This window comes from Bubalus bubalis, chromosome 21 (genome assembly GCF_019923935.1).
Source record: "Bubalus bubalis isolate 160015118507 breed Murrah chromosome 21, NDDB_SH_1, whole genome shotgun sequence".
Classification (NCBI taxonomy): domain Eukaryota; kingdom Metazoa; phylum Chordata; class Mammalia; order Artiodactyla; family Bovidae; genus Bubalus; species Bubalus bubalis.
The window spans coordinates 26,875,756-26,886,223 of record NC_059177.1 but is presented as its reverse complement, the minus strand read 5'-3'; the positions used below and the strand labels follow the sequence as shown (position 1 = coordinate 26,886,223).

The window sequence follows — 10,468 nt, the reverse complement described above, 5'->3', positions numbered from 1 at the left end:
CTAACTATGGACAATTGTCAAGTCTGGTATGCTAACACTATTGATTGTGCTTTTTCTGGACTTGAAATCATCTTTTCCTAATGATGAGATTTTATAGGCCATAGGGTTTACTGTAAAAGAAGTTCACTGCTTTACTACAAAAGCTAAAAGAAAAAGAATTATCCCGGTTGTTGAGCAGAGGGCAGTCTGTAAAACAACTGTATTAATTTATACACACATTGCATTGCTATAATTACAGGTGAGAATCATCTTAGCAATGAGCCTGTTCATCCTCATAATTATCATTGTCCTTGAAGGATAGTATTTATTGTAATTTTTTTTTAATTGTAAGAATAAGTGATCAGAGTTAAAATTTTTTTGAACTTGTGTTTTGGGGTTACCTGAATGAGAATTAATCTTTATGTAGGAGGCCAAAGCAAAGCTTAAGCTTAGTTAACATCTAAACATTTTTCCCTTTGACAGGCTTAAACCTAAGTAAGCAGATTATGTTGATATAATAAAAATGCCTTGTTTATATAATGGATAATCAAAGCTATCAAGGATAATCTGTTGTGAATTATCATGGATAATCTATTTTGTGGTTTTATTAAACTTAACAAAAATGGAGTCTACTGGGAAAAACACACAGTATAAAAGCAGTAATTTGAATTTATTCTGTATCTTACTAAGGACTATAGCTTGGGAGACACTCTGAGGAACTGTTCAGAAAAAGTGGTGGGGGGTGGTGAGCAGAATATATGTGATTTTGTCAAAAGGGATTATACAATCATCCACACATTTTGATGGAAGATTTTATCTAGTCATGAGGAACAAATATCTCAGGTCATATTTTACTGCTTTCTTAGATATGAGAAGATGCAAGAATTTGGGTTCATAAAAATTTCTCCTGAAAATATATCTATCTGAGTCTTTTCTGCTTAATTTCCTCAAGCACAGAATGTCTCATCACTGACCTTCACCCTTGAAATTCCTTTCATACTGCAGATCAATGGCTGCAGTTGTCTGTAGCACCGAATGGTGAGTGACGTTCTTTAGTTTATAATAATTAATTTAGTTTGATGCACATTTCTAAATCAGTTAGGAAGAAATTTAATTAGGATAAAGGTTTCACTTATTTGACTTCAGATTATTCAGTTTCAATTATATTTAAATCTGTTGAAGCTTTTCAAATAATATAACCTTCAGTGAAAATCTGGAGGGTTAAAAAATTAATATCAAATGAGTAAACTTCTTTCTAGGCATGAAGAAAGAGCAGTAACAGTTATTCAAAGCCCAATGTTAGTAAACTAGCTAAGTGGAGCTCTTTATAAAGTATATTGATGTTGTGGATATAGCTGACTGGGTTATCTGTGCTTTGGAAAATAAAAGCTTTTAGTTTGAATCATCTAGGTTCAATCTTGTGATTTTTAAATATCAGCTAAAATACCTTCTATTGTCTGAAAACTGCCAGGGGCATTTTATCTTAATGCTCATATAGTTTCTGGTACACTGTGACCATTTAGTCAAAGTATGGGAGAAACAAATGTGTTTTTCTAGTTTATTTCATGTGTTATTTTCCCCTAATATACCTAATTTCCATATTGAAATGGTGACCATGACTTGTCAAGATTTTAGACCATATTTTCTTTTGCATCTGGCTTTTCAACCATTGTACACATTTTTCACCATGCCTCTTTCCTTCCTGGTCCCTCTTTCATAATTTTTTTCTTTTCCTTTTCATATAATTCTCTGTTTCTATGATTATTTGTATATAAGGGCTTGAGCTTAGCTTTCTGATTCAACTTTGGTAACATTGTCTCAATTACAAAACTCTTAAGACATTTAGTTGCAGAGTCTTCTTTACCAAGACTGCAACCTATCACAATAAGGTGTTGGCATCAAAATAGGGTGACTGCTGCAGATGTCTTTTTTTCCTCAAATAGGAACAGAACATTTCTGATTCATTACTTTCTAATGATGCAATCTTACCCAGTTTTATTTGTTAGATGAATCAAGAATAATTCAGGGTAATCCAAACATTCAATTCTAATTTTTATTTACAGAAGATTTGTGGAAAAAAGTGTTTTGTTTTTTTTTTTAACTGAGGTTTTGAAAATCATGAAAACCAAACCCTCATTAAATGAGGGGAGTCTGCTGTTTATACACTGCAATCAAGCCACTTTCTCAGTGCTTTAACCTCCTTGAGGACCTGCTGTTTCCCCCTCCAGTTTTTTTCCTTTAAATCATATGACTTATTTTTCCTTCCTAAACCATTCCTTAGGATCTTCCTCAATTATCTCCTGCCTGCAGTGGTCTTACTCAGAATTAACGTGGATAACTCGTCCCTACCTTCAGCTTCTCTTCAAAAACCTATCTTGACCATTTTTTGAATCTTAAAATTATGCTCTCACCCCAACTTTTGGTTGTCTCCTACTTACTCTAGTTGACTTTTCCTTTTATCTATAGTATTCATCATCCTATACCCTAGAATACTTACTTCTTTTATTTCTCATATATTCCTTTAACTCTCATCCTATAGCATAACCTCTATAAGAACAGGAATATTTGTCTGAGTGACTCACAGATACGTTTTAATGACCCAGAACAGTGCTGAGTTACAGTAGAAGCTAAATAAATATTTGCTGAATGAATAAATTACATGACCTGTTTGATCTGTTAGATTTATCTCCATTGCAAAGTAATTTCATTTAAAAAATACCAAAAATGTTCTTAATTATTCTTAAAATTTCTCATGTAAACCGTACATTCGAGCAAAGAGAATAAAATATTTACCAAAAACTACAGGTTAATTCCAGTAGTCATGTATGGATGTGAGAGTTATCTATAAAGAAAGCTGAGCACCGAATTGATGCTTTTGAACTGTGGTGTTGGAGAGACTCTTGAGAGTCCCTTGGACTGCAAGGGGATCCAACCAGTCCATCCTAAAGGAAATCAGTCCTGAATATTCATTGGAAGGACTGAGGCTGAAGCTGAAGCTCCTGTACTTTGGTCACCTGATGTGAAGAACGGACTCATTGGAAAAGACCCTGATGCTGGGAAAAATTGAGTGCAGGAGGAGGAGGGGACGACAGAGGATGAAATGGTTGGATGTCATCACCAACTCGATGGACATGAGTTAGAGTAAGCTCCGGGAGTTGGTGATGGACAGGGAAGGCTGCGTGCTGCAGTCCATGGGGTCTCAAAGAGTAGGACACCACTGAGCGATTGAACTGAACAGGTTAGTTACCATAAATGTGATAGCTCAGTTTCTGTCATTAGCCTCAAATAAAAAGAAAATTCAAAGCACTCACTTTATTCTTTAGAAAGAATACTATTAGAGAAGTGAACTTATTGAAATAAAATATTCTAACATTTTAACAGCATCAGTAAAATTGTACATCTCAAAACATTTTCTGAGCAGAAGCAGAAATGTTGTGAAGGTTTTATAATGATACAGATCTGAAATAAATGGCAGATTTGATTCCTTAGAGAATCATGGGATTCTTTCAACCAGAGTAGAAAATAACTTTTTTCCTCTTATTGGAGAGTTTTGTCCAAATTACAAGCACTATTAAAAAATGAATTAAAAACGTTTTTTAACTTACAGCTGTGAAACTATTTTTGTCTCTTAATTTGTACTCTATTTTATATTCAAATAAAATCTAAATAATATCAACTTTTGAGGATAAGTTAGGTTTTTAGAGTAATATCTTTTGAGACACAAGCATTTTCACTGTAAATACACAATATGCATTCATGCAATAAATCCACCTTTATCAGGCACTATATTTGCTGATTGAGAAAAGAATATAAAAGAGCTATTGACTGAGAAGAAAGGTTCAATAGCAATCTCCAGTTTACTTTATGGAGAGAAAAAATGGTTTTCTTTGAAGAGTGGGGGAGATTTAATTACACATAAAATAAGGAAAAGGTTATTTTCCATTAAAATTTGAAAGGTTAAGAAAGTAAATATGAAGAAGTCCATGACACCATTTTTTTTTTTCAAATTCTCACTTCATTTGCATCATACAAAGCAGATAAATCGTGTACTCCCTCCCCAAAGCAAGTAACAGAGATATGCGTATAACATGAAAGAACATCTGTTAGTAAGTCTCTCCTGAAAAAAGCGGGAAGGGCAAAAGCTTACTTCTTTCAGAATTAATTTGGTAATAAGAGCTCTCTTTGAAACTTCAGATGGCTCAACACAGAATAGCACAGAATGTCAAAGTGTAGATGGAATTTCCAGTGTAAATTAACAGGTAGATGGTAATAAGTAGATGCAGTGTTAATTCCTCATTTACTAATTGCAGATACAATAATAATTTGTTAAGACAATATGAGAACACATGAAAGTAAAAAAAGAAAAAGGACACGTCTGCTTATTATTAATTATGTAAGTTAGAAATACAGCAGTAAATCCATCCATGAGGGAAACTCAGTTATTGTTTTTTTTATCATCCTTCCTCTCAGGGAATTGCTCTATTTCCCAAAAATGAGTTTTTTAAAAAAGAAAACTATAGCCTGTACTTTGAAACCAGGTACAATTATCTTATTAGCAATTAAAACCTTCCCCACATTTGGAGAAGCTTAATTTAAACTTCTTAGGACCTAGGTAATTGGATTGAGATCAAACCAGTCAGTCCTAAAGGAAATCAACCCTGAATATTCATTGGAAAGATTGATGCTGAAGCTGAAGCTCAGATATTTTGGCCACCTGATGCAAAGAACCAACTGATTGGAAAAGACTCTGATGCTGGGAAAGATTGAGGACAGAAAGAGAAAGGGGCGATAGAGGAAGAGATGGTTGGATGGTACCATGGACTCAATGGACATAAGTTTGAGAAAACTCCAGGAGATGGTGAAGGACAGGTAAGCCTGGTGTCCTTCAGTTCATGCGGTCAGGAAAAGTCAGCCACGACTTAGCAACTGAACTACAATTGAATGGACTATTTGCTCACTAGTAACTAGAATGCATTTACTAAGATGCTCAATCATTTCTTCAGTCCTAAGAGTGTAATCTCCAATTCATAATCATCAGGGAACATCTATGGAAAATTTCTGCCTTGAGTTTATTTTGTGAAAATTTAAATAAGGCCTAAGGAAAATCTAAAAGTTGCTTTGAGTGCCCTCAGCATGGTGATGGGAGTTAAGGGGTTCTCTTGATAGAAATATACTTTTCATAAAGATTTTTTATGATCATATATATTTATCTCAAATAAAATAGACAGTTAATACATGTTATTTGAAGATAATGGGAGGCAATAAGTAGAGGGAGTGGAAGCATTATTATGTTTTTGCATACTGAGTTGTTATTTATTCATAAGTTGCTTGCTGTCCCACTTTTCAACTAATTATAAAGAAAAAAAGAAGCCATAAACTGTCACATTAAAATATCAATGGCTAATACTGTACAAAGAAAATTGTATTACTCTTTCTAAGGTGGTTTGCATCTTCAAATACAATGTGTAAAGGGGGAGATATTTTCACTTAAACAAAGCATCTCTAGACAGTGGTAGATGAAAGAGATATATTTGGATGTATGCTATCCTTCAAATCGAATGCTATAGGGCAGTTTCTGTTATGCTTATAATGAGTATCCTGGTTGCATATTAAAATGAAACTTCTAAGTGGGTTCCAGTTGCAGATGATAGAGTAAGGACACTCCACCCTGTGTCTCCTACCGGAAGCAACTGTAAAACCTGGAAAGAATGCATGAATCAGTTATTTGCAGTCTCTTAAAAGTAAATATATTTAGGAAACAACCCAAATTTCCATCAGTGGATAGTGGATAAACATGCATACTGTGGAATATTATTCAGCCTTAAGAAGGAAGAAAATTCTGACACATCCTATGGTATAACACAAATGAAGCTTGAAGACATTATGCTTAGTGAAATTAACCAGTCATAAAAGACAAATGCTCTATGAATCTGTTTAAATAAATCATCTAGAATAATCAAATTCATAGAGACAGAAAGTAGGGGAGGGGAGAATGGGGAATTATCCTTAAATGGGTACAGAATTTCAGTTTTGCAAGGTGAAAAGTGTTCTAGAGATGGATGATTTCTATGATTTGACAACAATTCAAATGCACTTAATACTATGGTGAAAGTGAAACTCTCCCAGTCGTGTCCGACTCTTTGTGACCCCTTAGACTATACAGTCCATGGAATTCTCCAGGCCAGAATACTGGAGTGGGTAGCCTTTCACTTTTCCAGGGGATCTTCTCAACCCAGGGATAGAACCCAGGTCTCCTGCATTGCAGGCGGGTTCTTTACCAGCTGAGCCCAAGGTACAGTACATTTAAATCTGGTTAGACTGAATTGTCGGAGAAGGCAATGGCACCCCACTCCAGTACTCTTGCCTGGAAAATCCCATGGACAGAGGAGCCTGGTGCGCTGCAGTCCATGGGGTTGCTACAGGTCGGACACGACTGAGCGACTTCACTTTTACTTCTCACTTTCATGCATTGGAGAAGGAAATGGCAACCCACTCCAGTGTTCTTGCCTGGAGAATGCCAGGGACAGGGGAGCCTGGTGGGCTGCCGTCTCTGGGGTCCCACAGAGTCGGACACGACTGAAGCGACTGAGCAGCAGCAGCAGCATGATGACATTATAGACTGAATTGCGTCTCCTGACCACATTCACACGTTGAAGTTATAATCACATGTTTATACCTTAAGTAAAGGTATAAATAACATATTTATACCTTAAAATATGACTGTATTTGGTGATAGAGTCTTTATAAAATGTATTTGAGGTTTAATAAGGTCAATATACCAGCAAATTTGGAAAACTCAGCAGTGGCCACAGGACTGGAGAGGTCCGTTTTCATTCCAATTCCAAAGAAAGGCAATGCCACAGAATGCTCAAACTACAGCACAATTGCACTCATCTCACACGCTAGTAAAGTAATGCTCAAAATTCTCCAAGCCAGGCTTCAGCAATACGTGAATTGTGAACTTTCAGATGTTCAAGCTGGTTTTAGAAAAGGCAGAGGAACCAGAGATCAAATTGCCAACATCTGCTGGATCATGCAAAAAGCAAGAGTTCCAGAAAAACACCTATTTCTGCTTTATTGACTATGCCAAAGCCTTTGACTGTGTGGATCACAACAAAGTGTGGAAAATTCTGAAAGAGATGGGAATACCAGACCACCTGACCTGCCTCTTGAGAAATTTGTATGCAGGTCAGGAAGCAACAGTTAGAACTGGACATGGAACAACAGACTGGTTCCAGATAGGAAAAGGAGTAGATCAAGGCTGTATATTGTCACCCTGCTTATTTAACTTCTATCCAGAGTACACCATGAGAAACGCTGGGCTGGAAGAAGCACAAGCTGGAATCAAGATTGCCGGGGGAAATATCAATAACCTCAGATATGCAGATGACACCACCCTTCACAGAAAGTGAAGAGGAACAAAAAAGTCTCTTGATGAAAGTGAAAGTGGAGAGTGAAAAAGTTGGCTTAAAGCTCAACATTCAGAAAACTAAGGATCATGGCATCTGGTCCCATCACTTCATGGCAAATAGATGGGGAAACTGGAAACAGTGTCAGACTTCATTTTTTGTGCTCCAAAAGCACGGCAGATGGTGATTGCAGCCATGAAATTAAAAGATGCTTACTCCTTGGAAGGAAAATTATGACCAACCTAGATAGCCTATTCAAAAGCAGAGACATTACTTTGCCAACAAAGGCCCCTCTAGTCAAGGCTATGGTTTTTCCAGTGGTCATGTATGGATGTGAGAGTTGGACTGTGAAGAAAGCTGAACACCGAAGAATTGATGCTTTTGAACTGTGGTGTTGGAGAAGACTCTTGCGAGTCTGTTGGACTGCAAGGAGATCCAACCAGTCATTCTAAAGGAGATCAGTCCAGGGTGTTCATTGGAAGGACTAATGCTAAAGCTGAAACTCCAATACTTTGGCCACCTCATGCGAAGAGTTGACTCACTGGAAAAGACTCTGTTGCCTGGAGGGATTGGGGGCAGGAGGAGAAGGGGATGACAGAGGATGAGATGGCTGGATGGCATCACCGACTCAATGGACATGAGATTGAGTGAACTCCGGGAGTTTGTGATTTACAGGGAGGCCTGGCGTGCTGCAATTCATGGGTCGCAAAGAATTAAACACGACTGAGCGACTGAACTGAACTGAAGATCATAAGAGTGGAACCCTCTCAGAAGGACTGGTGTCCTTCTAAGAATAGAAAGAAATTCTAGAAATGTGCACATACAGAGAAAAGATACATTAATACCAGATACCAAAATATATTTTAAAAAACTAAAAAGATACAGGAAAGGGAAAAACAGGGAGACAGAAATAGAGACATCAAAAAACAAATACTGGTAGCTGCTGCTGCTGCTGCTGCTAAGTCGCTTCAGTCGTGTCAGACTCTGTGCGACCCCATAGACGGCAGTCCACCAGGCTCCCCCGTCCCTGGGATTCTCCATGCAAGAACACTGGAGTGGGTTGCCATTTCCTTCTCCAATGCATGAAAGTGAAAAGTGAAAGTGAAGTCGCTCAGTCGTGTCCGACTCCTAGCGACCCAATGGACTGCAGGCTACCAGGCTCCTCCGTCCATGGGATTTTCCAGGCAAGAGTACTGGAGTGGATAGATCCAAATATATCAGTAATTACATAATCTGTAAATGTTCTAAACACAAAAATTAAAAGTCTCATAATATATAAAATACTTGGCCTAAGTATATTTTGGGGCTTCCCTGATGGCTCAGATGGTAAAGAATCTGCCTGCAATGTGGGAGACCCAGATTCAATCCCTGGGTTGGGAAAAACCCCTGGAGAATTCCATGGACAGAGAAGCCTGGTGGGATACAATCCATGGGGTAAAAAAAGCTGGACACAAATAAGCAACTGAGCAAACATGCACACACTTTTAATATTAACTTTTATAATTTTTGAGAGCTGTGTTTTTAAAAATATAGGACACTTCATGAATTTACATGTCATTTCTGCTCAGGGACTATGCTCATCTCTGTATCATTCCAGTTTCAGCATAGCTGCCAGTGAGCATTCTTACAATAATGCTCTTATTTGCTTTTATCTTTACTAAATTAGAGGCCTTGTTGAGGCAGAGATGATATCTGACTTATTTATAATTGTTTTTCCTAGGCTTATACATTAAATATTTGTTGAATGAGTAGTAAAGCTTTATGGAATTTAACTGTACACTTTTTACTGAGAGAATTTAACATATGGTTGTCCATTGGTTCTCAGTTACTAATGTTAGAGGCAAGCCTGAGAGTATTGGTTATACACTTGAAGGGAGACTGAATTGGACTCAGTTTTTTACTTTTGACTCCTCTGTTTCCAGCTAGTTACTAAGCCAACAATTGCCATCTTTATCCCAAATCAGAGTTCTTTCTGATCTAATAATTGTGTGATCTTTTTTTCAGGAAGGGCTTTATATAATGCTCACTTAATATTATAATACTCCACTCTCCATGGTTTCCTGTATTTTGATAAACCAAACATTCTGTCTTCAATTGTAGCAGAATTCTTCAATTGTAGCAGAAATAAGTTTGGCACATAATAAAAATGCTGGCATACAAATGAAGTAGTGTCAAGTTAACTGATGTGTCATAGCACAGCAAAACAGCACAGTATTTATTGAAAAAATACATTATTAAATTTTTTTTTATATATATAGCAATTCAGAAAATGAAGATCATGGCAACTGGTCCCATCACTTTATGGGAAATAGATGAGGAAACAGTGGCAACAGTGTCAGACTTTATTTTGGGGGCTCCAAAATCACTGCAGATGGTGATTACAGCCATGAAATTAAAAGACGCTTACTCCTTGGAAGGAAAGTTATGACCAACCTAGACAGCATATTGAAAAGCAGAGACATTACTTTGCCAACAAAGGTCCATCTAGTCAAGGCTATGGTTTTTCCAGTAGTCATGTATGGATGTGAGAGTTGGACTGTGAAGAAAGCTGAGCACCGAAGCATTGATGCTTTTGAACTGTGGTGTTGGAGAAGACTCTTGAAAGTCCCTTGGACTGCAAGGAGATCCAACCAGTCCATTTTAAAGGAGAGCAGTGTTCTTTGTAAGGAATGATGCTACAGCTGAAACTCTAGTACTTTGGCCACCTCATGTGAAGAGCTGACTCATTGGAAAAGACTTTGATGCTGGGAGGGATTGGGGGCAGGAGGAGTAGGGGACGACAGAGGGTGTGATGGCTGGATGGCATCACTGACTCGATGGACGTGAGTTTGAATGAACTCCAGGAGTTTGTGATTTACAGGGAGGCCTGGCGTGCTGCAATTCATGGGGTCACAAAGAGTCAGACACGACTGAGCAACTGAACTGAACTGAACTGAAAGAGATCTAAAGAACATTCTGAAACTTCATTGTTTTGATATTTTAGAGTCTACTGACAGATTTGTCAGAATTAATTTACAATTTTAGGATCTGCTTTTATGTTTCTGTAAGAGGACATATAATTTAGTTTTAAAAGTAAAATT

At 37.3% G+C, this 10,468-nt stretch overlaps 1 pseudogene; it reads right to left on the bottom strand.

The window, feature by feature from the left end:
- Positions 1-8,911: 8,911 nt before the first annotated feature.
- On the bottom strand, positions 8,912-9,010 carry LOC112581306 (annotated as a pseudogene).
- Between the last annotated feature and the right edge of the window lie 1,458 nt (positions 9,011-10,468).